Source organism: Trachypithecus francoisi, unplaced genomic scaffold (assembly GCF_009764315.1).
Source record: "Trachypithecus francoisi isolate TF-2019V2 unplaced genomic scaffold, Tfra_2.0 Lachesis_group4, whole genome shotgun sequence".
In the NCBI taxonomy this organism is placed as follows: Eukaryota; Metazoa; Chordata; class Mammalia; order Primates; family Cercopithecidae; genus Trachypithecus; species Trachypithecus francoisi.
In genome coordinates, this window is record NW_022681469.1 from 111,854,518 (window position 1) to 111,880,515 (window position 25,998).

Here is a 25,998-nt window from a genome sequence, read left to right on the forward strand (position 1 = left end):
CAGTGGTGCGATCTCAGCTCACTGCAACTTCCATCTCCCAGGTTTAAGCAATTCAATCCTCTTCTTCCTCTCTGAGAAAATCTCAACTTTCTTTGCCTTCCTAGGAGAAAGCACCGTGCCTCAGAGGCAGTAAGCTCCAGATCGGGGCTTCTCATTAAATGTCTACTAAGAATTAATAGTCAAATAATATCAGTATTTTCTTTTTTTTTTTTTTTTGAGACGGAGTCTCGCTCTGTCGCCCAGGCTGGAGTGCAGTGGCCGGATCTCAGCTCACTGCAAGCTCCGCCTCCCGGGTTTACGCTATTCTCTCGCCTCAGCCTCCCGAGTAGCTGGGACTACAGGCGCCCGCCACCTCGCCCGGCTAGTGTTTTGTAGTTTTTAGTAGAGACGGGGTTTCACTGTGTTAGCCAGGATGGTCTCGATCTCCTGACCTCGTGATCCGCCCATCTCGGCCTCCCAAAGTGCTGGGATTACAGGCTTGAGCCACCGCGCCCGGCCTTTTTTTTTTTTTTTTTGAGACGGAGTCTCGCTCTGTCACCCAGGCTGGAGTGCTGTGGCCGGATCTCAGCTCACTGCAAGCTCCGCCTCCCGGGTTCACGCCATTCTCCTGCCTCAGCCTCCCAGGTAGCTGGGACTACAGGCGCTGCCACCTCGCCCGGCTAGTTTTTTTTTTTTTGTAGTTTTTAGTAGAGACAGGGTTTCACCGTGTTAGCCAGGATGGTCTCGATCTCCTGACTTCGCGATCCGCCCGTCTCGGCCTCCCATCAGTATTTTCTTAACTTATGGAATGTGAAGTTATAGATACCATCAAAATAGACAGATACCAAAACCAGGTCAGCAAAGTTTTACAACAGAACTTTCTGGCATTTATAACTGAACAAAGGTATTCCTTTTTTCTTTTTGAGACAGTTTCGCTCTTGTCGTCCAGGCTAGAGTGCAATGGCATGATCTTGGCTCACTGCAACCTCTGCATCCAGGGTTCAAGCGATTCTCCTGCCTCACCCTCCAGAGTAGCTGGGATTACAGGCATATGCCACCATGCCCGGCTAAAGTTTGTACTTTTTAGTAGACACACTGTTTCACCATGTTGGCCAGGCTAGTCTCGAACTCCTGACCTCTGGTGATCCCGCCTCAGCCTTCCAAAGTGCTGGGATTACAGGCATGAGCCACCGTGCCTGGCCCCAGGTATTCCCATTTTTAAAACTGACATATACCAGCCTAAGTCTAGGTCTCTCATTTGAAATGATACTGATGATATTTATAAGTAGCATGATATTTAAAAGAATGGCTCTGGTATCAAATTTAAACTGCATCTAATTTAAGTTCTTTTTTTCCCCAAATAAGATTTTTTTTTTGAGACGGAGTCTCCCACTGTCACCTGGGCTGGAGTGCAGTGGCGCAATCTCAGTTCACTGCAACCTCTGCCTCCTGGGTTCAAGCGACTCTCCTGCCTCAGCCTCCAGAGTAGCTGGGATTACAGGTGCCCACCACCACACCAGCTAGTTTTTTGTATTTTTAGTAGAGATGGCATTTCTCCATGTTGGCCAGGCTGGTCTCAAACTCCTGACCTCGTGATTTGCCAGCCTTGGCCTCCCAAAGTGCTGGGATTACAGGCATGAGCCACCGTGACCAGTCAGATGTTTAAAAAGTATTCTGAACACTATTTTCAAGCCAAATGTCCTTTTTTTTTTTTTTTTTGAGACACAGTCTTGCTTTGTCACCCAAGCTGGAGTGCAGTGGCAGGATCTCAGCTCACTGAAACCTCCATTTCCCAGGTTCAAGCAAGTCCCCTGCCTCAGCCTCCCTGAGTAGCTGGGACGACACATGCGTGCCACCATGCTGGTTAATTTTTGTATTTTTAGTAGAGAAGTGGTTTCGCCATGTTGCCCAGGCTGATCTTGAACTCTTGACTTCAGGTGATCTGCCTGCCTTGGCCTCCCAAAGTCCTGGGATAACAGGCGTGAGTCACTGCGCCTGGCCTCAAGCCAAATTTCTTATCTTTCTTTTGGCCACAACTGGCTTCCTTCAATTTTACACTGGAAATCAAAGGGAGATGTGGGTCGTTTTACAGCTAATTTAGTTGAAATGTCAGGCTTGTTAAAAGCAGATTACTAGTAACGGTTTAAAAAAGTCCTCACGAGGCCGGGCGTGGTGGCTCAAGCCTGTAATCCCAGCACTTTGGGAGGCCGAGACGGGTGCATCACAAGGTCAGGAGATTGACACCATCCTGGCTAACACGGTGAAACCCCGTCTCTACTAAAAAATACAAAAAACTAGCCGGGCAAGGTGGCGGGGGCCTGTAGTCCCAGCTACTCGGGAGGCTGAGGCAGAATGGCGTGAACCCGGGAGGCGGAGCTTGCAGTGAGCTGAGATCTGGCCACTGCACTCTAGCCTGGGCGACAGAGCGAGACTCCGTCTCAAAAAAAAAAAAAAAAAAGTCCTCATGAGTGGCACACCAGTGGCCCCAACTTGTGAGAAGAAAATAAGTCTGATGATGGAATTTCTTCTCTTGACTAAATCCAAGTCTCTGTATCAGGTCATGTAACTCTCTGACACTCAGTCTCTTCATCTGGGCTTCGGATCATACTGCCTTATGTTTAAATCTTGGTTTCACCATTTAGTCAATCAGTGGCTCCAAATAAATTGTTCAATCTCCTGGGCCAATCTCCTCATTTGTAAAATGAGAATGCAGTTGTTTTAAAATTAGTTGCGGGTAGGTAGAGAGGCATGTGCCCAAGTCCCAGCTTGACTGTGGAAGCTGAGGCAAGAGGATCCTTTGAGTCCAGGAGTTCAAGGCTGCAAGTGAGTTATGACAGCACCACTGCACTCCAGCATAGGCGACAGGGGGGAGAACCTACCTCCAAAAAAATTCATTAATTTAAAAAAATAAAAACTTTTGGCCGGCGCGGTGGCTCACGCCTATAACCCCAGCACTTTGGGGGCCGAGGTAGGCAGATCACGAGGTCAGGAAATCGAGACCATTCTGGTTAACACGGTGAAACCCCGTCTCTACTAAAAACATACACACACAGAAAATTAGCCGGGTGTGGTAGCAGGCGACTGTAGCCTCAGCTACCCGGGAGGCTGAGGCAGGAGAATGGCATGAACCCGGGAGACAGAGCTTGCAGTGAGCCAAGATTGCGCCACTGCACTACAGCCTGGGCGACAGAGCGAGACTCCGTCTCAATAAATAAATACATAAATAAATAAATATAAATAAATAAAAACTTTTAAAAAACTGTATCAGTTGAATTACATAAAGTTTTAGCACAATGCCTGACATATACTAAGTGTTACATTATGCTATTTTTATTAACTGCTACCTGAGAAACAGAAAAATGGCAATATTTATTCTTACATTATAAGGCTATGTTGAAAAATAAGAGAAGCCACTTTGTATATGGTCAATGCCATCAAAAAAGAAGCACCATAGTCACAAGTACACAGGAAATGCAGTGTTTATTAATAAAATACAGTTCAAGAGGAAAAAAAATCTTTATTTTCCCATTCCAAGTTACTTTTTTTTTTTGAGACAAAGTTTCAAAAAAAACTTCTCTACTAAAAATACAAAAATTAACCAGCATGGTGGCATGCATGCATTGTCCCAGCTACTCAGGGAGGCTGAGGCAGGAGACTTGCTTGAACCCGGGAAATGGAGGTTTCAGTGAGCTGAGATCCTGCCACTGCACTCCAGCTTGGGTGACAAAGCAAGACTCTGTCAAAAAAAAAAAAAAAAAAAGACATTTGGCTTGAAAATAGTGTTCAAAAAAAAAAAAAAAAAAAACTCAGCCTGTTGCACAGGCTGGAGGGCAATGGTACAATCTCAGTTCACTGCAACTTCCGCCTCTAGGGTTCAAGCAATTCTCCTGTCTCAGCCTCCCAAATAGCTGGGATTACAGGCATGTTGCCACCATGCCCAGGTAATTTTGTATTTTTAGTAGAGATGGCATTTCACCATCTTATGCTGGTCTTGAACTCCCGACCTCAGGTGATCCACCCTCTCCGATACTCACCAAAGTGGTGAGATTACAGGCAAAAGCCACCGTGCCTGGCCTCTTTTCTTATTTATAGTTGTATTTTTAATGCCTAGCACAGTTGTTGAATGAGTGGCTCCAAAAACTTCTTCCTCTGTCAAAGACTGGAGCTGTTATTCATCATGGCTATAGAACCAGAGTCAGGAAACATGGCCAAGGCAACAACAATTAGGATTTTCTTCAGTTATCAAGTATTGCCTATTACAGATAATATGGGAAACAAGGGAAGTCAAGAAGAAAAGAGAATCACTCATGGTTCTCTCACCCAATTTTCTGGTTTTCAAAATCTCACCTTCACTGCCTCGTGACCAGAATGCTTAAGTCTGTCTTCTACAAATCATTTTCTTCTCCTTGTTCTATTCAGGTTGCTTCTCCATTTTTCCTTATGTATATGCTCCTAAACTACTACTGCATGATCCTGGGGCTCTGTAGTGCCCCTGGCTCTCCAGAATACTTTCTGTAAATATGCCTGCCACTTCTGCAACAGATTTGGGGATCATTAAAGACTTTCAAATTTAATGAGTTAATCCCTTTGACTTTCCAGCAAAAAGTGGGCAAAGCAGGCCAGGCACGGTGGCTCACACCTGTAATCCCAAAACTTTGGGAGGCCGAGGTGGATGGATTATTTGAGGTCAGGAGTTCGAGACCAGCCTGGCCAACATGATGAAACCCCGTCTTTACTAAAAATACAAAAACCAGTCAGGCGTGGTTGCAGGCGCCTGTAGTCCCAGCTACTCAGGAGGCTGAGGCAGGAGAATTGCTTGAATCCAGGATGCAGAGGTTGCAGTGAGCCTAGATTGTGTCACTGCACTCCAGCCTGGGTGACAGAAAGAGACTCCGTCTCAAAAAAGAAAGAAAAGGCCGGGCGCGGTGGCTCAAGCCTGTAATCCCAGCACTTTGGGAGGCCGAGACGGGCGGATCATGAGGTCAGGAGATCGAGACCCTCCTGGCTAACACGGTGAAACCCCGTCTCTACTAAAAATACAAAAACTAGCCGGCAAGGTGGCGGGCGCCTGTAGTCCCAGCTACTGGGAGGCTGAGGCAGGAGAATGGCGTAAACCCGGGAGGCGGAGCTTGCAGTGAGCTGAGATCCGGCCACTGCACTCCAGCCTGGGCGACAGAGCGAGACTCCGCCTCAAAAAAAAAAAAAAGAAAGAAAAGAAAAAGTGGGCAAAGCAGAGCTAGTCACAGGCGGGAAGATGACATGCCCATATCATACCAGGCCTCCACAATACCTCTTCCTAGCATGTTTTTAAAAATGTCTATAAACGATTGTTTTTCATTCAAATACCACTTGCTCATCCTAACCGTTCTTTGGATATCCATCCTAAGTCGGTACTAATATAATCAATATTAAATCAATACAGAAAAAGTTTACTGTCAGATCCCCATATCCAGATGTGAAAGCTGTGGGCACGGAGAGCTGACTGTACTACAGCATTTTATATAATAAGAATTGGTTAAGTATCATCGGGAATACATCAAAAGAAACTCTCACGTGGATTTTTGTCTCAAAGAACTCAGAGCCCCATCAATCAGAGAATAAAGTTACTAGTGCAATAAAGAGACTATAGGGGAAGGGCAGGTAGTCAGGGAAGGTTGAGCAGGAATAGCCATATCAAGCCAAAGTGAGAGCTGTGTCAGATTTGGGCTTATCCTTTAAAAGCACAGCAGCCCGCAACTCTACTAAAAAAATACAAAAATTAGCTGGGTGCGGTGGCACATGCCTGTAATCCCAATTACTCTGGAAACTGAGGCACAAGAATTGCTTGAACCCAGGAGGCAGAGGTTGCAGTGAGTTGATATTGTGCCACTGCACTCCAGCCTGTGCGACAGAGGGAGACTGTCTCAAAAAAAAAAAAAAAAGAAAAAGAAAGAAAAGAAAGAAAAGAAAAGAAAAAAGAGAAAGAAAGAAAACAAAAGGCACAGCAGCTTTCACTTAGGGCTCCTGGGCCCAGAGTCATCAGGTAAAAAGTCTGAAAACCCTGCTGAGAGATCACACAGAAAGCCCTGACACTACATGCGGAGGGAAAGAGCCAGCTGAGCCCAGCCTTCCAGCAGTCTTCGACAAGGCATGTGAACGAAGAAGCCATTATGGAAGTGGATGCTCCAGCACTGGCCACCTCTAAGGATAGCATGTGGACCAGAGAAAAATGGCCAAGGTCAGCACTTCTCAATTCTCCTGACTCATAAAACTGTCAACAAACAAAATTATTCTATGAAGCCAGTGAGTATTCAGGTGGTTTGTTATGCATCAACAGATAACTGAAACAGAGCTCAGATTTTATTTTCTAGCCAATGGGAAGCAACGCAATGACAGCTGTGCTTTAGAAAAATCAACCTGGCTGCAATGCGTAAGATGGCCTGTAGGAGACAACTGGTGCCAGGAAACCCAGGAAACAAGAGCCAACAGTACCTAGGGGGAGGAAAACAGTATCTACGGGGAGGAAAATAATACAAGACACTGACTGCAGAGTTAGAGTCGATGGGATCTGTGTATGTCATTGGCCATCAGGGCAAGAAAAAGGAATCAAAGTTGACCTAGATGCTGAGATCAGGTGACCACAGGATGGTGATGCTATTAAGGAAGAACAAAGCAGATGATGAGTTCAGAGAAAGAAAATGAAAATTGTGTTAACTTTAATAAGTGGACAAAATAACTACAGTAAAATAACATCCATGATTACGGATATAAATATGCAAACAATTAGTCTAGAGTTTAAAAATTCTAAGAATCCTATTATCAGTGCATTTTTACAATAGGAAAGGTTTTAAATCAAAAATTAAACTCAAAATCTTCAGTGGGCGGGCTAAATAGTTTAACATAAAACATCAAGATTTTCTTCATCCTCATGTGTGGAGGGTAAAATCAATGTTTTCAACGACCTTTTTAGAACTGAATCTTCTGTGACCAAAGGACATGCTTCTGCTTCTAGCCCAAGTACTGCCTTGCAGGCTCCATCCCTTGACATATTTTCATATAGCACTGAGTTATTTCTTTTAAACCACAAATCTCACCGTGGTGGAACCGAAATCCTTACCATGGCCTACAAAACGCTACCATCACCTGACCTTGCTGACATAGCGGGCCTTACCTCATACCTTTTCCCCCTGCATTCACCACTCAGTAGTAGCAATGGTTCAGTTCCACGATTTGCTCCTTCTTCCACTGCAGGCTCTTCCTCAGCTGGACTACTCTTCTTCACTGCCTCTTGGACCAAATTAACTCTATTCGGTTCTTTGCTTTCTCTTCAGAGAAAAACTGTTCCTGACTATCCCCTAGATGTTCCTCCCTAGTTCAATCACACAACGTACGTACCTCATTTCTTCAAAGTACTTACAACAATAATTTCATATACTTACTTAGGAAACTGTGTAATTTCGGTCTCCTCTGCTAAAACTTAAGTTCTAAGAAGGCAGAACCAAAGTATTACTTGATCCCAAAGCCCTAGGACACAGCACACTGGATGGCACATAGTAGATGCTTTTCAATAGTAGATGTACTTTCAGAATAAATAGCACTCACTAATTATAGCAGGATAATTACTGGCACGAACTCTGGGTCCAAACTGAGTTCAAGTTCCAAGCTGATCCTTACAAGTTTTGAGACTAGATATTTTTCAACACCTCAGTTTCTTTTTTAAAATTTATTACTATTTTTGAGACGGAGTCTCGCTCTGTCAGCCAGGCTGGAGTGCAGTAGCATGATCTCGGATCACTGTAACCTCTGCCTCCCGGGTTCATGTGATTCTCCTGCCTCAGCCTCCCGAGTAGCTGAGATTACAAGCATGCGCCACCACGTCTGGCTAACTTTTGTATTTTTAGTAGAGACAGGGTTTCATCACGTTGGCCAGGCTGGTCTCGAACTCCTGACCTCAGGTCATCCGCCCACCTCAGCCCCCTAAAGTGCTGGGATTACAGGCATGAGCCACACCATGCCCGGCTATGTTCTATAATCTTTGACAATAATGCAGCTATAATGATGACATCAGGTATGAGAATGAATTATGTCTCTAAAGATCTAAAATACAGGAACGCCTAGAATTTTGTAAACACATTAAACAGTAACTCGTAGTAGAGTTAGCAACAGAGGGACAGCTAGCAAACACCAGCTCTCTCAACTACTCTATTCATTAACTTTTAGTCTGTCTCACTCATACCTAACCCTTCTTTATCTGATTTCTCCACAAGGGCTTCAGGGGTTCTCTTCTATTCGCTGCTGCTTCTCTAATTAGGGTAAAAATCTAAAGCCTCCAGTGAGGTTTGCCAGGGGCTGCAAAATCTGGCCTAGACTCTCCAGGCATTTCCTGAAACCCACCACTACTCCCCATACCCCAGGGGCAATAAATTATGAAATACAAAACCAAGGCAAAGCCAGGCCATTTATTAGCCTTCTTCCTCAAAGCAAGCAGACTAAATTGAGATGTTTCATAAAATCTTCCCATTCCTCTCTCCCTTCTCAGCGTGTAAAGAATGTTCTGCAAGAGCACAGTGGCTCAAGCCTGTAATTCGTGCGCTTTGGGAGGCTGAGGGTCACTTAAACCCAGGAGTTGGGCAGCAGAGCCAGACTCCGTCTCTTAAAAAACAAAAAAACTTGGACGGCCGTGGTGGCGCACGCCTGTAATCCCAGCTACTCGGGACGCTGAGGCAGGAGAATCACTTGAATCTGGGAGGTGGAGGGTGCAGTGAGCAGAGATCACACCACTGCACTTTAGCCTGAACAGAGCCAGACTCGTCTCCCCCCCCCCAAAAAAAGGCTCAATCAATGGGCTGGGGTGGGTGGGGCAGAGAGGAACTGAAGGGACATACTACATTTAAACGCCACCGTTTCCGAGGGACGCGGATGTGCTCTGGTCCACCACCTGCATTCCATTCAGTAAACAAAGGTGATACATATTAGTGTGCCTAACTATTGCCCACCAAAACATGCAGCAGCACAAACCCATTTTTCTAAGACTTTGTGCCTGACTATTGCAGGAAGCTGGAGGATAAAAAACAGCTGGAGAATAGATGAGCTGATGTTTGGCTCCTAACCTCTAAAACAATGCCAACCCAACCCCTTCCAGGAGTAACAGCTTGAAAACAATACACCAAACTTAGATAGTTTTTAGCATTCCTGGCAATTCCATTATTAATTCATGGGTCTTCTTCATAAGGGAAGAAACCCCATTTTTGAGGTGAGGCACAGGCCCACGAGGGCAAAATGGCCTGGCCAAGCTGGAGCCAGGTGTGTGTGAGGGTCACTGTGAGCCCCTCTGCCCTGCTCACACCTCTACATCACAGCGCTTCTTCTGTAGGTGAACGACTGGGTTTTCAGCCAGGGCGCTTCTTACTGAAGGGCCCAAGGGCCCCGGGAGAACACAGCTGACACGTTTTTGGAAAAGACTATGTAGCACTTTGGGAGGCTGAGGCGGAGGGATCACCTGAGGTCAGAAGTTCGAGACCAGCCTGGCCAACACGGTGAAACCCTGTCTCTACTACAAATACAAAAATTAGCCAGGTGTGGTGGCACATGCCTGGAATCCCAGCTGAAGCAATCCCTGTGAGGCTAAGGCAGGAGAATTGCTTGACGCAGGGAGGCGGAGGTTGCAGTGAGCCGAGACCGCGTCACTGCACTCCAGCCTGGGCAACAGAGCAAGACTTCGTCTCAAAAAAAAAAGAAAGAAAAAAGAACGTTCTTTTTGCACGATCAAAGTACCCGAGACTACTGCTATCCAGGCCCTCAGGGATGCACAGAGCCCTGGTGAATTTGTCAGAAATTTCTGTAACCCGCACGCCGCGCACGCTCCGGGTTAGTTGCAAGTGGCCCAAAGTCTTGGATCCCTGGTCCCGTTCCACCAGGAGCCGGGCACCTCGACGCGGGGACAGCGGCCTCGCTCCCTGCTCAGAGCCCAGGCACCCGAGCCGGGCCAGCCCCCAGCGCCCCACAGAAAGGTTTGACGCACTTGCGGCGCCCTGGCGAGTGCCCGGTGACAGTCGCCAACTTTCGCGGAATAACACCCACTCCAGCTGTGAGGGGAGAGGTGGGAAAACGCCGCTCGCCTGGGCTGGGGTTCACAGGGACCGGCCGCTTCCCGCCGCTCCTCCAGGCCGCGCTCGGGTGCACGGCCCCGCCTCCGCGGCGGCCTCGGGCCCGGGGGAGGGAAGCGCGGTCTCTCAGGCTGTCGCCCTAGCGCAGCCGACCCAAAGAGCCGGCCCACGAAACTTCGCGAAGAGGCGGGAGGGGGTCGCCCAGTCGCTCAGCGCCTTTGTCGCTCCCGCCTCGGCACCACACGGGGCTCGAGACGCCCAGCCCAGTCCTTTGGCCCGATCCCGCCCGGGCCTCGGCCCGCGCCAGTCAGCTCGGCGGCCCTCACGGCCCGCGCCCCCGCCCCCGCCCCCACCCCCACCCCCACCCCCAGAGCTCCACGGCCGCCTCCACCCCCACCCCCACCCCCAGAGCTCCACGGAGGCGTCCCGCAGAGAGGCCGCCTCGCCTCACAGCCCCGTCCAGGAGCTCGAGTGCGCCCCGCGACCGACACTCACTCGCCACTCAAATCGCCGGCTAGCCAGGCGGGTTCGGCGGCCTTCGCTACCACGCCAGTTACTCTTCAGAAGCCGCAGCTGCGAGCTCCGTCGCCGCCACAGAGGCAGCCGCTACACTCCTTGCCGTCCTGCCGCGGCGTCACCTCGCCTGCGCACAGCGCCCCCTCCCGACTAAGGACAGGAAGAACCATAGAGGCACTCCGGGTGCTGTGGAGGAGGGACCCGGGGGGCTCACCACAGAGAGGGCCGCCTAGCCGCGCCTGCATCCGGGCTCTCCGCCTGCGGAGACTTGACTCCCCCATCCCCGAACCCACAGGAGCCGCCATCTCCCCAGAGCTTAAAAGGGTATGGGGCAGGTGGTTGTGGACGTTTACTCGATATCTACTTATTTGCCCTAATTGCTTTGGCAAGTCATTCATTCATTCTGCAGATATATTCTGTGGATTTCCTGTGGACCACGCACTGTTCTAGGATTTGGGGAAATTAAGAGTAAAATGGATCCCGTGGCTGGGCACAGTGGCTCACGCCTGTAATCCCATCACTTTGGGAGGCCGAGGCACGGATCACTTGAGGTCTGACGTTGGAGACTAGCCTGGTCAACGTGATGAAACCTTGTCTCTACCAAAAATAAAAAAATTAGCCAGGCGTGGTGGCGGATGCCTGTAATCCCAGCTACGCAGGAGGCTGAGGCAGGAAAATCGCTAGAACCGGGGAGGCAGAGATTGTAGTGAGCCAAGATGGTGCCACTGCACTCCAGCCTGGGCAACAGAGCTACACTCCATCTCAAAGAAAAAAAATATATATATATATATAGAGAGAGAGAGAGAGAGAGAGAGAGAGTGTAAAATGTGTTCCTGGCCTCGGAAAGTTTAGGTTTTAGTGGGCAAGTGAATAACTGACTAAAATACTGCTCCTGCTGGGCACAGCGGCTCATGTCCATAATCCCAGCTCTTTGGGAGGCCAAGGTAGGAGGATCACTTGAGGTCAGGAGCTCAAGACCAGCCTTGGCAACATAGCAAGACCCCGACTCTTAAAATAATTGCTGGCCAGGTGTGGTGGCTCACACCTGTAATCCCAGCACTTTGGGAAGAAGCCGTGGCAGGTGGATCACTTGAAGTCAGGAGTTCAAGACCAGCCTGGTCAACATGGTGAAACCCTGTCTCTACTAAAAATACAAAAATTAGCTGGGCATGGTGGTGCATGCCTGTAATCCCAGCTACTTGGGAGGCTGAGGCACAAGAATTGCTTGAACCCAGGAGGGGGAGGTTGCAGTGAGCCAAGATCACGCCACTGCACTCCAGCCTGGGCAACAGAGTGAGACTGTGTCTCAAAAAAAAAAAAAAAAATTGCCAAGTACACCTTTAAGTAGAGATGTCAAGTCAGTAATTAGATAAATGAGTCTGGGCTTATACCTGTAATCCCAACACTTTGGGAAATAGAGGTGGGAGGATGGCTTGAAGCCAGGAGTTTGAGATCATCCTGGGCAATAGAGTGAGACCCCAGCTGTACAAAAATAAAAGTTAGCCGGGCATGGTGGTGCGCACCTGTAGTCCCAGCTACTCAGGAGGCTGAGGCAGGAGGATTGTTTGAGCCCAGGAGTCCGAGGCTGCAGTGAGCTGTGATCGCACCACTGCACTCCAGCCTGGATGACAACAACAGCCTGTCTCAAAAGAAACAAACAAAAACAAAACAGGGAAATGAGAGGAACAATAGTCTTGATGTGGCAATGTGTGTTCCTTCTCTGAGACAATAGAGCGTGGTTTATGGGGGCTTGCATGGGACAGAAAAAGACCACTGCTCACAGTGCTCTGGGGAACCAGTGTCCTGAGGGAATGAATAGTCATGTTTCAGTGAAGTAGAAATTGAAGGGCTGCTTACAGAACAGGATGAGGATCTAGGGATCTTACAGATGTCAGGCCCTGAGTTAGAAGGTGCAGTGCATGGGAGACGTTAGAGGATGAACAGGAGAGAGAGCTTAAGATAGACAGTTATGAGATCCTGGAATAACCTGGAAGGTAAAACAAGGGCATTGGCCTTGATGAGCTTATTCTCCATGCTGGTCCTCTTAGGGGAGGTGGATAATCGCTGTCAGTTACAGCCTCCTTCTTAGGACGGTCCTCATAAGCCCTTTGAGATGTTGGAAGAAGGCAATATTGGAAGGAGAGCTTGGTGATCTTAGCAGGAGTGCAAGGTTCTTTCCGGACCCCTGAACCCCTCTGTGGTTGGTGTCACATCCAAGGCAGGTAAGCTCGAGTAACCTCTCTGAGTCTGGAAATTTTTATTTGTTCAGGCTTTTTGGAGACTCTGACTCAGACATGATGGCAATGAGAAGAGATACTTTATTTTTATCTTTATGTATGTATGTATGTATGTATGTACTTATTTATTTTTGAGACGGGGTCTCCTTCCATCACCCAGGCTGGAGTGCAGTGGCATGATCTCGACTCATGGCAACCTCTGCCTCGCCTCCCAGGTTCAAGTGATTCTCCTGGCTCAGCCTCCTAAGTAGCTGGGACTGCAGGCACCCACTACCACACCCGGCTAATTTTTAAAATATTTTTTGTAGAGACGGAGTTTCACCATGTTGGCCAGGCTGGTCTCGAACTCCTCACCTCAGGTGATCCGCCTGCCTCCGCCCAAAGTGCTGGGATTACAGGTGTGAGCCACCATGCCAGGCCTTTATTTTGAAGTTTAATTTAAAAAAATATTAATAGATAGCTAGGTGTGGTGACACACACCTGTAGTCCCAGCTACACAGGAGACTGAGGCAGGAGAATCACTTTAATCCAGGAGGCAGAGGTTGCAGTGAGCCGAGATTGCGCCACTGCATCCCAGCCTGGGTAACACAGCAAGACTTTGTCTCAAAAAAAAAAAAAAGAAAAGAAAAAAAATAATAGAAACAGACTTTCAGGCCGGGCGCGGTGGCTCAAGCCTGTAATCCCAGCACTTTGGGAGGCCGAGACGGGCGGATCACGAGGTCAGGAGATTGAGACCATCCTGGCTAACACGGTGAAACCCCGTCTCTACTAAAAATACAAAAAAAAAAAAAAATAACCAGGAGTGGTGGCAGGCGCCTGTGGTCCCAGCTACTCTGGAGGCTAAGGCAGGAGAATGGCGTGAAACCAGGAGGCGGAGCTTGCAGTGAGCCGAGATCGTGCTGCTGCACTCCAGCCTGGGCGACAGAGCGAGGCCCTCCTGTCTCAAAAAAAGAAAAAAAGAAATAGAATCTCGCTTTGTTGCTGAGGCTGGTCTTGAACTCCTGGCTCCAAGTGATCCTTCCGTCTTGCCCTCCTAAAGTGGTGGCATTGCAGGTATGAACTACCACGTCTGGCTGGGAATTTTTTATTTGTAAAATGGGAATTTTAAGATATTATCTATTGCCCAGTGTTCTTGCAAGGATGAAATGGGATCATGTGTGAATTCAGAAGTTCTCAAAGGAGTTGTTTACATGTTGTTCTTGTCTTAAGCATTTTTGGAGTCATAAAGACAATTATCCTATCTCTGCATATTTCCCAGTGAGGGCGAGAGGAAGCTATTCCTTCCTTCTAGGTTGTCTGGATAATTCTGGTTATTTTTGAAGCCTCTGACTTTTGTTTTGTTTTGTTTTCTTGAGACAGGGTTTCACTCTTGTCGCCCATGCTGGAATGCAATGGCATGATTTTGGCTCGCTGCAAATTCTGCCTCCCGAATTCAAGTGAATCTCACGTCTCAGCCTCCCAAGTAGTTGAGATTACAGGTGCCCACCACCACATCCACCTAATTTTTGTATTTTCAGTAGAGACAGGGTTTCACCATTGTTGGCCAAGCTAGTCTCGAACTCCTAACCTCAGGTGATCTGCCTGCTTCGGCCTCCCAAAGTGTTGGCATTACAGGCATGAGCCACTGTGCCCGGCCCTTTTTTTTTTGTGGGGGTGGGGTGGGGTTGGGGTCTCACTCTGTCACCAAGGCTAGAGTGCAGGGACTCAATCAATCATAGTTCACTGCAGCCTTGACCTCCCAGGCTCAAGTGACCCTCCCACCCCAGCCTCCTGAGTAGCTGGAAATACAGGTGTGTGCTACCACGCCCGGCTAATTTTTTAATATTTGTGTATAGATGGGGTCTCGCTATGTTGCTCAGGTTGGTCTCAAACTGCTGGCCTCAAATGATCGTCCTGCCTCGGCCTCCCAAAGTGCTGAGATTATAGGCTTGAGCCACCGCACCTGGCCTGTTTGTTTTTTTGAGATGGAGTTTCGCTCTCGTTACCCAGGCTGGAGTGCAATGGTGTGATCTCGGCTCACCGCAACCTCTGCCTCCCAGGTTCAAGCAATTCTCCTGCCTCAGCCTCCCGAGTAGGTGGGATTACGGGCATGTGCCACCACGCCCAGCTAATTTTGTATTTTTAGTAGAGACAGGGTTTCTCCATGTTGGTCAGGCTGGTCTTGAACTCCTGACCTTAGGTGATCCACCTGCCTCGTCTTCCCAAAGTGCTGGGATTACAGGCGAGAGCCACCGTGCCTGGCCTGTTTTCTTTGTCTTAATGTTAACCAGCACCAAGAATCAGAAAGGGCAAGATAGCTACCTGTGGAGTAAACTATTGTCAACAAGTGATGTTTTGCTGTTTTCCTGGGAAGAAGCATGGAAGTTCCATCTATGAAAATCCGAATCATGCATGCTGGCTGTAATTCCGTGCAGTTACGGCCAAAGGCGTGCAACATGCACTCACCCCTTGAGCCTGCCAGAGAGCCAAGGCTGTAACTCCCCGCCCCGTGAGTCATCACAGCACGGCTTCGTTGCATTTTCTGGTTTCAGTTAGTTTAATGTGCATCTGACCTGTGAAATCATGGACGGTAGTGGAGGACCGCCGTTATTCACAATTTGCCCATCATCATTTTGTTTCCGAGAACTGTCATTAGCCGTATCTACATGACGGTGTGCTGGTGTTGTCATAGAGGACATTATTCCCGAACACTGCTTTCAGAAGCAGTAATTTCCTGCCATTTTGGCCCATTACTTGTTTAAAAAAAAAAAATCAATGTTATTGAGGTGTAATTTATATATGGTACAAGACACCCTGTTTAAGTGTACCTTTCTATCAGTTTTGACAAATTTATACACCCTCGTAACCCCCCACAATCAAGGTAGAGATCAATTCCATCACCCCAAACTGTTCCCTCCTGTTCCTTCCAGTCCATCCATAACCCCCATCCCTGGTGCTAGGCAACCACCTGCTTTTTGTCACTTTATATTATTTATTTGTTTTGAGATGGAGTCTCGCTGTGTCACCCAGGCTGGAGTGCAGTGGTGCGATCTGGGCTCATGGCAACCTCCACCTCCCTGGTTCAAGTGATTTTTCTGCCTCAGCCTCCTGAGTGGCTGGCAACCCTCACCACACCCAGCTAATTTTTTGTATTTTTATTTTATTCTATTTTTGTTATGGAGTCTCACTGTGTCGCCCAGGCTGGAGTGCAGTGGTGTGATTTTGGCTCACTGCAACCTCCACCTCCCAGGTTCAAGGGATTCTCTGCCATCCTCTCAAGTAGCTGGGATTACAGACATCCACCATCATGTCCAGCTAATTTTTTTATTTTTAGTAGAGATGAAGTTTTGCCATCTACTAAAAAGATGGCCAACTAAAGTTGGCCAGGCTGGTCTCGAACTCCTGACCTCAGGTGATCTGCCTGCCTTGGCCTCCCAAAGTGCTGGGATTACAGGCTCACGTGAGCCACCCACCGTGCCTGGCCCTTTTTCTCATTTTAGACTAGAATTTCTCTTTCTGTAGTTTCACATACATGGGATCATATGGCATGTACTGTTGTGTCTGGTTTCTTTTGCTCAGCATGTTTTTTGTTTTCTGAGACAGGGTCTCACTCTGTTGCCCAGGCTGGAGTGCAGTGGTATGATCTTAGCTCACTGCAGGTTTAATCTCCCAGACTCAAACCATCTTCCTGCTTCAGCCTCCTGAGGAGCTGGGACTACAGGCATGCATCACCATGCCTGGCTAATTTTTTTTATTTTTAATAGGGGTGAGGTCTTGCTATGTTGCCCAGTCTGGTCTCGAACACCTGAGCTCAAGTGATCCTCCCACCTCAGCTTCCCAAAGTGCTGGGATTACAGGCATGAGCCCCGTGCCTGCCCTCCGCATGCTTTTGAGATTCTTCTATGTTACGTGTATCAGTAGTTCATTCCTTTTTACTGCTGAGTAGTAGTCGACCACAAGGATATGACACCATTCATCCATTCACCAGTCGATGCACATGGAGTTTCTTGTATTTTGGGGCAGTTATGAATAAAACTGCTATGCACATTCATGTACAAGTTGTTGGGTGAGTACATGTTCATTCACTCAGTGTGGAATTGCTCAATCATACGCTAAGAACCAAACTGTTTCCCAAACTGGTACATCAGTTTACTTTCTCCCTGGCGCTGAATGAGAATCCAGTTGCCATTCTTGGTATCGCTAGTCTTTAATTTCAGCTGTTGTAACGGATGTGTGATGATATATCATTGTGGTTTTGATTTGCATTTCCCTGGTGGCTAATGATGTTGAGTATCTTTTCTTGTGTTTATTGGCCTTTTGAATATCTTCCTTTTTAGACACAGCATTGTCTAGGCTGGAGTGCCGTGGCATGATCATAGCTTACTGTAGCCTTGAATTCGTGAGCTTAAGCGATCCTCCCACCTCAGCCTCCTGAGTAGCTGGGACTCCAGGCACATGCCGCCACTCCTGGCTAATTTATATGATTTTTTTTTTTTTTTTTAGCGATGGGGTCTCGCTATGTTGCCCAGGCTGGTCTTGAGCTTCTGGCCTCAAGCGATCCTCCCACCTTGACCTCCTAAAGCACTAGGATTACAAGCGTGAGCCACTGTGCCCAGCCCTGGCCTTTTGTATACTTTCTTTTGTGAAATTTCTGTTCAAATTTTTAAAATCCCATTTTAAAAATCGATTTTTTTTGTCATCTCATAGTTGACTTATAAGAGTTATTTTTATAGTTTGGATACAAGATTTTAGTATTGCATACATTTCCTCTTCATCTCTGGCTTACTTTTCATTTCTTTTTTTAATTTTGTTTTTTATTTTATATTTTCCAAGGCTGTCCTATGCCATCCTTTCCTTTGCTTCCCTTTCCCTTCCCTTTCCCTTCCTTTTCCCTCCCCTCCCCTCCCCTCCCCTCCCCTCCGTTTCCCTTCCCTTCGTTTCCTCTCGTTTCCTTTGGTTTCCTCTCTCCTTCCTCCTTTCCTTTTTCCTTTTTTGAGACATGGTCTCATTCTGTTGCCCAGGCTGGAGTGCATTGGTGCAATCTCAGCTCATCACAGCCTCAACCTCCGAGGCTCGAGCAATCCTCCCACCTAGGCCTCTCAAGTAGCTGGGACCACAGGCGCGCACCACCACACCCAGTTAATTTTTGTATTTTTAGTAGAGATGGAGTCTCTTGATTTTGATGAGAGCAACATAGTGAGTACTGGGATTACAGGCGTGAGTCACCATGCCTGGCCGAATTGCACATTTAAAAATAACTAAAAGAGGCCGGGTGCGGTGGCTCATGCCTGTAATCCCAGAACTTTGGGAAGCCGAGGCAGGCGGATCACAAGGTCAGGAGTTCAAGACCAGCCTGGCCAACATAGTGAAACCTCGTCTCTACTAAAGATACAAAAAATTGGCCAGGCATGGTGGTGGGTGGAGGGCGCCTATAATCCCAGCTACTCAGGAGGCTGAGGCAGGAGAATCATTTGAACCTGGGAGGCAGAGGTTGCGGTGAACTGAGATTGCACCATTGCACTCCAGCCTGGGCCACAGGGTGACACTCTGTCTCTAAATAAATAAATAAATAAATAAAAGAGGCTGGGTGTGGTGGCTCATGTCTGTAATCCCAGCATTTTGGGGGGCTGAGGTAGGTGGATCACCTGAGGTCAGGAGTTTTGAGACCAGCATAGCGAACGTGGTGAAACCCTGTCTCTACTAAAAATACAAAAATTAGCCATGTGGTGGCGTGTGCCTGTAATCCCAGCTACTTGGGAGGCCGAGACAGAAGAATTTCTTGAACCAGGGAGGCAGAGGCTGCACGGAGCCGAGATTGCACCACTGCACTCCAGCCTGGGTGACAGAGCCAGACTACGCCTCAAAAAAAAAAAAAAAAAAGTTATTATTGACTACAGTCACCCTGTTATGCTTTCAAATACTAGGTCTTATTCATTCTTTCTATTTTTTTGTTCCCTTTAACCATCCCCACCCCCTACCCATCCTCGTACTACCTTTCCCAGCCTGTGATAACTTTACATCCTTCTACTCCCTATGCCCATAAGGTCAATTGTTTTGATATTTAGGTCCCACAAATAAGTGAGAACACTCAGTGTTTGTCTTGCTGTGCCTGGCTTATTTCACTTGACATAATAATCTGCAGTTCCATCCATGTTGTTGCAAATGACAGGATCTCAATCTTTTTCATGGCTGAATAGTACTCCATTGTGTATACGTAGCACATTTTCTTTATCCACACTGATCATTGATGGACACTTAGATTGCTTCTAAATCTTGACTATCGTAAATAGCACTGCAATAAATACGGAAATGAAGACATCTCTTTGATATACTGATTTCCTTTCTGTTGGGTATATACCCAGCATTGAGATTACTGGATCTTATAGTAGTTCTACATTTAGTTTTTTGAGGAACCTCCAAACTGTTCTCCATGCTGGTTGTACTAAGTTACATTTCTACTAACAGTGTCTGAAGGTTCCCTTTATCCACATCCTCGCCAGCATTTGTTATTACCCGTCTTTGGATAGAAGCCATTTTAACTGTGGTCAGATGATATCTCATTGTAGGTTTGATTTGCATTTCTCTGATGATCGATGATGCTGCATACCTTTTCTTAAACCTGTTGATCATTTGTATGCCTTCTTTTAAGAAATGTGTATTCAAATCTTTTGCCCATTTTTATTTTTTTATTTTTGTTTAGACAGAGTCTTGCTCTGTGGCCCAGGCTGAAGTGCAATGGCATGATCTTGGCTCACTGTAACCTCCACCTCCCACTTTCAAGCGATCCTCCTGTCTCAGCCTCCTGAGTAGCTGGGATTACAGGCTTGAGCCACCACACCTGGCTAATTTTTGTATTTTTAATAGAGATGGGGTTTTGACATGTTGGCCAGGCTGGTCTAGAACTCCTGACCTCAAATGATCTGTCCACCTCGGCCTCCCAAAGTGCTGGGATTACAGGCCTGAGCCACTGCACCCGGCCAAATTCTGGTTCTTATTACTCCACCGATATAGGAAGAGGAAGGCCCAACACTGTTGCTTAAGCAGCAGTAGTTAAGTAAGTAGAATTGCTGGATCATATAGTGAGGACCAAACTGTTCCAAAGTGGCCATAGCTTCTCCTGAGCAATAGTGTTTTTAAAATAATGCACTTTATATGATACTTGTATTATTTGCATTCCTGTGAAAACAGATAATTGCTGAAATGGGCCGGGTGCAGTGGCTCACGCCTGTAATGCCAGCACTTTGGGAGGTTGAGGCGGGTAGATCACCTGAGGTCGGGAGTTCAAGACCAGCCTCGCCAACGTGGTGAAACCCCATCTCTACTAAAAATACAAAAATTAGCAGGGCATGGTGATGCGTGCCTGTAATCCCAGCTACTGGGGAGGCTGAGGCAGGAGAATTACATGAATCCGGGAGGTGGAGGTTCCAGTGAGCTGAGATTGTACCACTACACTCCAGCCTGGGTGACAGAGTGAGATTCCATCTTAAAAAAAAAAAAAAAAGTCCCCCAATCAGCAGTAAAATTTCGTAATTTTATTCAATCTAGATCTGTGAGTACCTGTCTTTTAAATAGTCTGAATGATGAGATGGGCCTGGTGCGATTGTTTGAGTTTGGGGCTGGACTGGCCACTTTCTCTCTAGGACATCATCTTGAGAGAATGACTGACAAACTGGGATAATTCAGATTTGGGACTTCGCAGACACTTTCTCAAAATTGAACAAACTGAAACTATCACTTCAAGGAAAATAACTGTGTAATGATAACGTTTGAGCTTTCAAGAGAAGATTAGAATTTTAGAAAATTTATGTCCACCACTGGGAACTTCACAGTCTCCCATTACTGGAAAACATTTCTGATGTGATGGGTGGTGATAGTAATGACCATGATTTTCTGATATTTTATGAAATGCGTCAACATTTGAAAAAGCTGCTGTGATCTTGTGATATAATAAGAAATGTGTATTTTGGTCTTTACTCCAGGCTAGAGCTCCTAAAACACGTGTAATTTCCTAAGTGGTAAGAGTGATAGGATCATCTTTCATCATAAATTTGGTTTTTGTCCCAGGCTCTTGCAACTGCTCCAGGGAGGACCGGGTGTGGTGGTTCATGCCTGTAATCCCAGCACTTTGGAAGGCTGAAGCTAGGGAATTACTTGAGGTCAGGAGTTCAAGACTATCCTGGCCAACATGGCGAAACCCTGTCTCTACTAAAAATACAAAAATTAGCCGGGTGTGGTGGTGTGCACCTGTAATCCCAGCTACTCGGGAGGCTGAGGCAGGAGAATTGTTTTAACCCAGGAGGCAGAGGCTGCAGTGAGTCGAGACTGTGTTCCAGATTGGGCCACAAAGCAAGACTCTGTCTCAAAAAAAAAAAAAAAAAAAAAAAAAAAAAAAAAAAAAAAAGCTCCAGGGAGATGCAGGTGAAATGAGTTTCTTTTGTTATTCATAACAGGCCCCTTTCAACCACACTTGAGGTTATGCTGATTGCCAGGGGACCCAACCATGTCGTTAGAAGGCTGGAGGTTGAGCTAATCACAAATGCCCCAATAATTTAACCAATCATGCCCAGGAAATGAAGCCACCGTAAGAAAAAACAAAATCGGGGGAATGGGATTCAGAGAACTTCCTGAGTTAGTGAACATGCCAAGGTGCTGGGGGTCGGGGGGCGTGTACCCAGACGTTGCTGTGAGCTATGATGGGGCCACTGCACTCCAGCCTGGGTGACAGAGTGAGACCCTCTCTCTACAAAAAAATAAAAGAAGGCATGTAATCTCAGCACCTTGGGAGGCCAAAGCGGGAGGATTGCTTGAAGTGAGGAGTTCAAGGACAACCTGGCCAACATAGTGAGACGCCCCCCATCTCTATTAATATAAATAAATAAAATTTAAAATAAAAAATGTAAGAAATTGGCCAGGCACAGTGGCTCATGACTATAATCCCAGCACTTTGGGAGGGAGAAGTGGGTGGATCACCTGAGGTTAGGAGTTGGAGCCCAGCCTGGCCAACATGGTGAAACCTCGTCTCTACTAAAAAAAAATTTTTAAAAATAGGCCAGGCGCCATGGCTCACGCCTATAATCCCAGCACTTTGGGAGGCTGAGGCAGGCAGATCATGAGGTCAGGAGATCGAGGCCATCCTGGCCATAGTGGTGAAATCCTATCTCTACTAAAAATACGAATAATTAGCTGAGTGTGGCGGAATGCACCTGTAGTCCCATCCACTTGGGAAACTGAGGCAGGAGAATCACTTGAACTCCAGGAGGCAGAGGTTGCAGTGAGCCAAGGTTGTGCCACTGCACTCCAGCCTGGGCAACAGAGTGAGACTTTGTCTCAAAAAAAAAAAAATTAAATTAAATAAAAATAAAAATAAAATAAATAACCAGGCTTGGCGGAGTGTGCCTGTAATCCCAGCTACTTGGGAGGCTGAGGCAGGAGAATTATTTGAACCCGGGAGGCGGAGTTTGCAGTGACTGCGCCACTGCACTCCAGCCTGGGTGACAGAGTGAGACTCCATCTCAAAAAATAAATAAATAAAAATTTAAAAAATAAAAATTAGCCAAGCTGGGTACAGTGGCTCACATCTGTAATCCCAACACTCTGAGAGGCCAAAGCGGGTGGATCCCTTGAGACCGGGAATTCGAGACTAGCCTGGTCAACATGGCAAAACCCCGACTCTAGTAAAAAATACAAAAATTAAGGCCGGGCGCTGTGGCTCACACCTGTAATCCCAGCACTTTGGGAGGCTGAGGCGGGCGGATTACAAGGTCAGGAGATGGAGAACATCCCGGCTAACACGGTGAAACCCTGTCTCTACTAAAAATACAAAAAATTAGCCAGGCATGGTGGCGGGCACCTGTAATCCTAGCTACTTGGGAGGCTGAGGCAGAAGAATGGCATGAACCCAGGAGGCGGAGCCACCCTAGGTGACAGAGCAAGACTCCATCTCAAAAAAAAAAAAATTAGCTGGGTGTTGTGGCACATGACTGTAGTCCCAACTACTCTGTAGGCTGAGGCAGGAGAATTGCTTGAACCCTGGAGGCAGAGGTTGCAGTTAGCCAAGATGGCACCAGTGCACTCCAGCCACACAGCGAGACGCTGACTGTAAGGAAAAAAAATTCTGGGTCCAGCTGACACATATCAGCACTAGCTGGAGCAGAAGTTCAGAACTGCACAGTGGGCCAGGCAGGGTGGCTCACGCCTGTAATCCTAGCACTTTGGGAGGCTGAGGTGGGTGGATCACCTGAGGTCAGGAGTTTGAGACCAGCCTGACCAACATGGTGAAACCCCTTCTCTACTAAAAATAAAAAATTAGCCGGGTGTGGTGGTGCATGCCTATAATCCCAGCTACTTGGAAAGCTGAGGCAGGAGAATCGCTTGAACCTGGGAGGCAGAGGTTGAGGTGAGTCGAGATCGTGCCACTGCACTTCAGCCTCGGCAACAAGAGTAAAACTCCATCTCAAAAAAAAAAAAAAAAAGCTGCACAGTTGGCTGGACCATGAGGATGGTAAAAGAGTCTTCTGCCAGGTTCCTGGAGTGGACTCAGCTGTGCAAACAGAGACACGTGCAGTAGATTGTTACAGTAAGAACCTCCCTCCCCCATCATGCCTTCCCTGTATCTATGCAATTTACAATGTGACTTTGGCATGCTTCCCAAAAGAGATGGGGCCTATATCTTCCCTCCCATTGAATCTGAGCTTGCCTTGTGATTACTTTGCCAGTGGAATGCAGCAGAAGGGACGCTGAACTACTTCCGGGTTAGGGCTCGGGTTTGGTTTGGTTTTGTTGAGGCAGGGTCTCACTCTGTTGCCAAGGCTGCAGTGCAGTGGGGTGATCTTGGCTCACTGCAGCCTTGACTTCCTGGGCTCAAGTGATGGTCTCACCTCAGCCCCTCAAGTAGCTGGGACTACATACTTGTGCCACCACTCCTAGCTGTTTTTGATTTTATTATTTTATTTTCTTATTTTTTTTTTTTTTTTGAGGCGGAGTCTCGCTCTGTCGCCCGGACTGGAGTGCAGTGGCCAGATCTCAGCTCACTGCAAGCTCCGCCTCCCGGGTTCCCGCCATTCTCCTGCCTCAGCCTCCCGAGTAGCTGGGACTACAGGCGCCCGCCACCTCGCCCGGCTAGTTTTTGTATTTTTCGTAGAGACGGGGTTTCACCCTGTTAGCCAGGATGGTGTCAATCTCCTGACCTCGTGATCCGCCCGTCTCGGCCTCCCAAAGTGCTGGGATTACAGGCTTGAGCCACCGCGCCCGGCCGATTTTATTATTTTATTTATTTATTTTTAGACGAAGTCTCACTCTGTCCCCAGGCTGGAGTGCAGTTTCACGATCTTGGCTCACTGCAGCCTCCACCTCCCGGGTTCAAGTGATTGTCCTGCCTCGGCCTCCTGAGTAACTGGGATTACAGGTGTGTGCCACCACTCCTGGCTAGTTTTCTGGCCAGGCTGGTCTTAAACTCCCAACCTCAGGTGATCCACCTGCCTCGACCTCCCAAAGTGCTGGGATTACAGGTGTGAGCTACCACGCCTGGCCAGAGAAACTGATATTCTTTTGTAATAGTGTTTGGCCCCAATATTCTTTGGAATCTGAAGTTTGCTATTGAATGAGAAAGCGGGAAGGAGTTCCATGTATTCAGGCTTCTATGTTGTTTTTCTAAGCAGGGTTGGGCCTGGTTAGTTAGTTAGTTCCAGGTGATCCTCTGTGGTGCTGTTTGGCCCTAGTGTTCTTTGGAGTCTGGGGAGGTTTAACCTTTAAAAATCCAACTGCCAGCTGGGCGCTGTGGCTCACACCTGTAATCCCAGCTAATCGGGAGGCTGAGGCATGAGAATTGCTTAAACCTGGGAGGCAGAGGTTGCAATGAGCTGAGATCACTCTACTGCACTCCAACCTGGAAGGCAGAGCAAGACCCTGTCTCAAAAAAAGAAAAAAAAAGAGAGAGAGATAAATTCGAGTTGCAGAGTTCCAGAGGCACTGTTTCTTTCTTTCTTTCTTTTTTTTTTTTTTTTGCTCTTTGTAGCCTCTGCCTCCCAGGTTCAAGTGATTCTCCTGCCTCAGCCTCCCGAGTAGCTGGAACTACAGACGCCCGTCACCACACCTGGCTAATTTTTATTTTTATTATTATTATTTTTTTGAGACAGAATCTTGCTCTCTTGCCAGGCTGGAGTGCAGTGGCATGATCTTGGCTCACTGCAACCTCCACCTCCCGAGTTCAAGGAGTTCTCCTGCCTCAGCCTCCTGAGTAGCTGGGACTACAGGTGCACGCCGCCATGCCCAGCTAATTTTTGTATTTTTAGTAGAGACGGGGATTCACCGTGTTGACCAGGCTGGTCTTGAACTCCTGACCTCAAGTGATTCACCCACCTCGGCCTCCCGAAGTGCTGGGATTACAGGTGTGAACTACCATGCCCAGCCTGGAGAAGCATTGTTTCAATGAAGGTAAATGACATGGAGGTCCAGGTTCCCTATTTATGTAACTTATTTTGCCCTCTGGACAGAGGCTTTATGTAGAATATGCCATCTCCATTGCATAACGGATTGCTGCTTTGCTCATTCAATATTATAATTTGATGGTTCTCATAACGCACAGCTGCAGTCTGGTTGTCTCTTGATGCCCCGTGGTCAAGTGCTTAGTCTCTACCAGGACCCTGTGGCATGCAAAGAGCTGCATTCTTTTTTTTTTTTTTTTTTTTTTTTTTTTTTTTTTTTTTTTTTTTATGAGAGGGAGTCTCACTCTGTCACTCAGGATGGAGTGTGGTGGTGCAATCTCGGCTCGCTGCAAACTCTGCCTCCTGGGTTCACGCCATTCTCCTGCCTCAGCTTCCCAAGTAGCTGGGCCTACAGGCACCTGCCACCAAGTCCAGCTTTTTTTTTGTACTTTTAGTAGAGATGGGGTTTCACCATATTAGCCAGGATGGTCTCGATTTCCTGACCTCGTGATCCACCCACCTGGGCCTCCCAAAGTGCTGGGATTACAGGTATGAGCCACTGCGTGCCCGGCCAAAGAGCTGCATTTTGAATCATAAATGTGCTAAAAGGGGCTTTGTTCTATAATCCTCAGCATCTCTACTGTTTTCTTTCTTTCCCTCTCCTTTCCTCCCCTCTCCTCCCCCTCCCCTTCCACCATCCCTCCCTCCCTCACTTCCTTCCATCCTTCCTCCCTCCCTCCTTTCCTTCCATCCTCCCTCCCTCCCTTCCTCCCTTCCTCC

The 25,998-nt window shown here is 47.5% G+C and overlaps 1 protein-coding gene across 1 annotated transcript in view; it reads right to left on the reverse strand.

The window, feature by feature from the left end:
- The window catches only part of LOC117072204 (E3 ubiquitin-protein ligase RNF216-like), a 65,318-nt gene extending 54,611 nt beyond the window's left edge, over positions 1-10,707 (reverse strand). The window contains exon 1 of the mRNA XM_033192119.1: positions 10,560-10,707. The gene's annotated coding sequence lies outside the window, so the exon portion shown is untranslated. The remainder of the gene's footprint in view (positions 1-10,559) is intronic.
- Between the last annotated feature and the right edge of the window lie 15,291 nt (positions 10,708-25,998).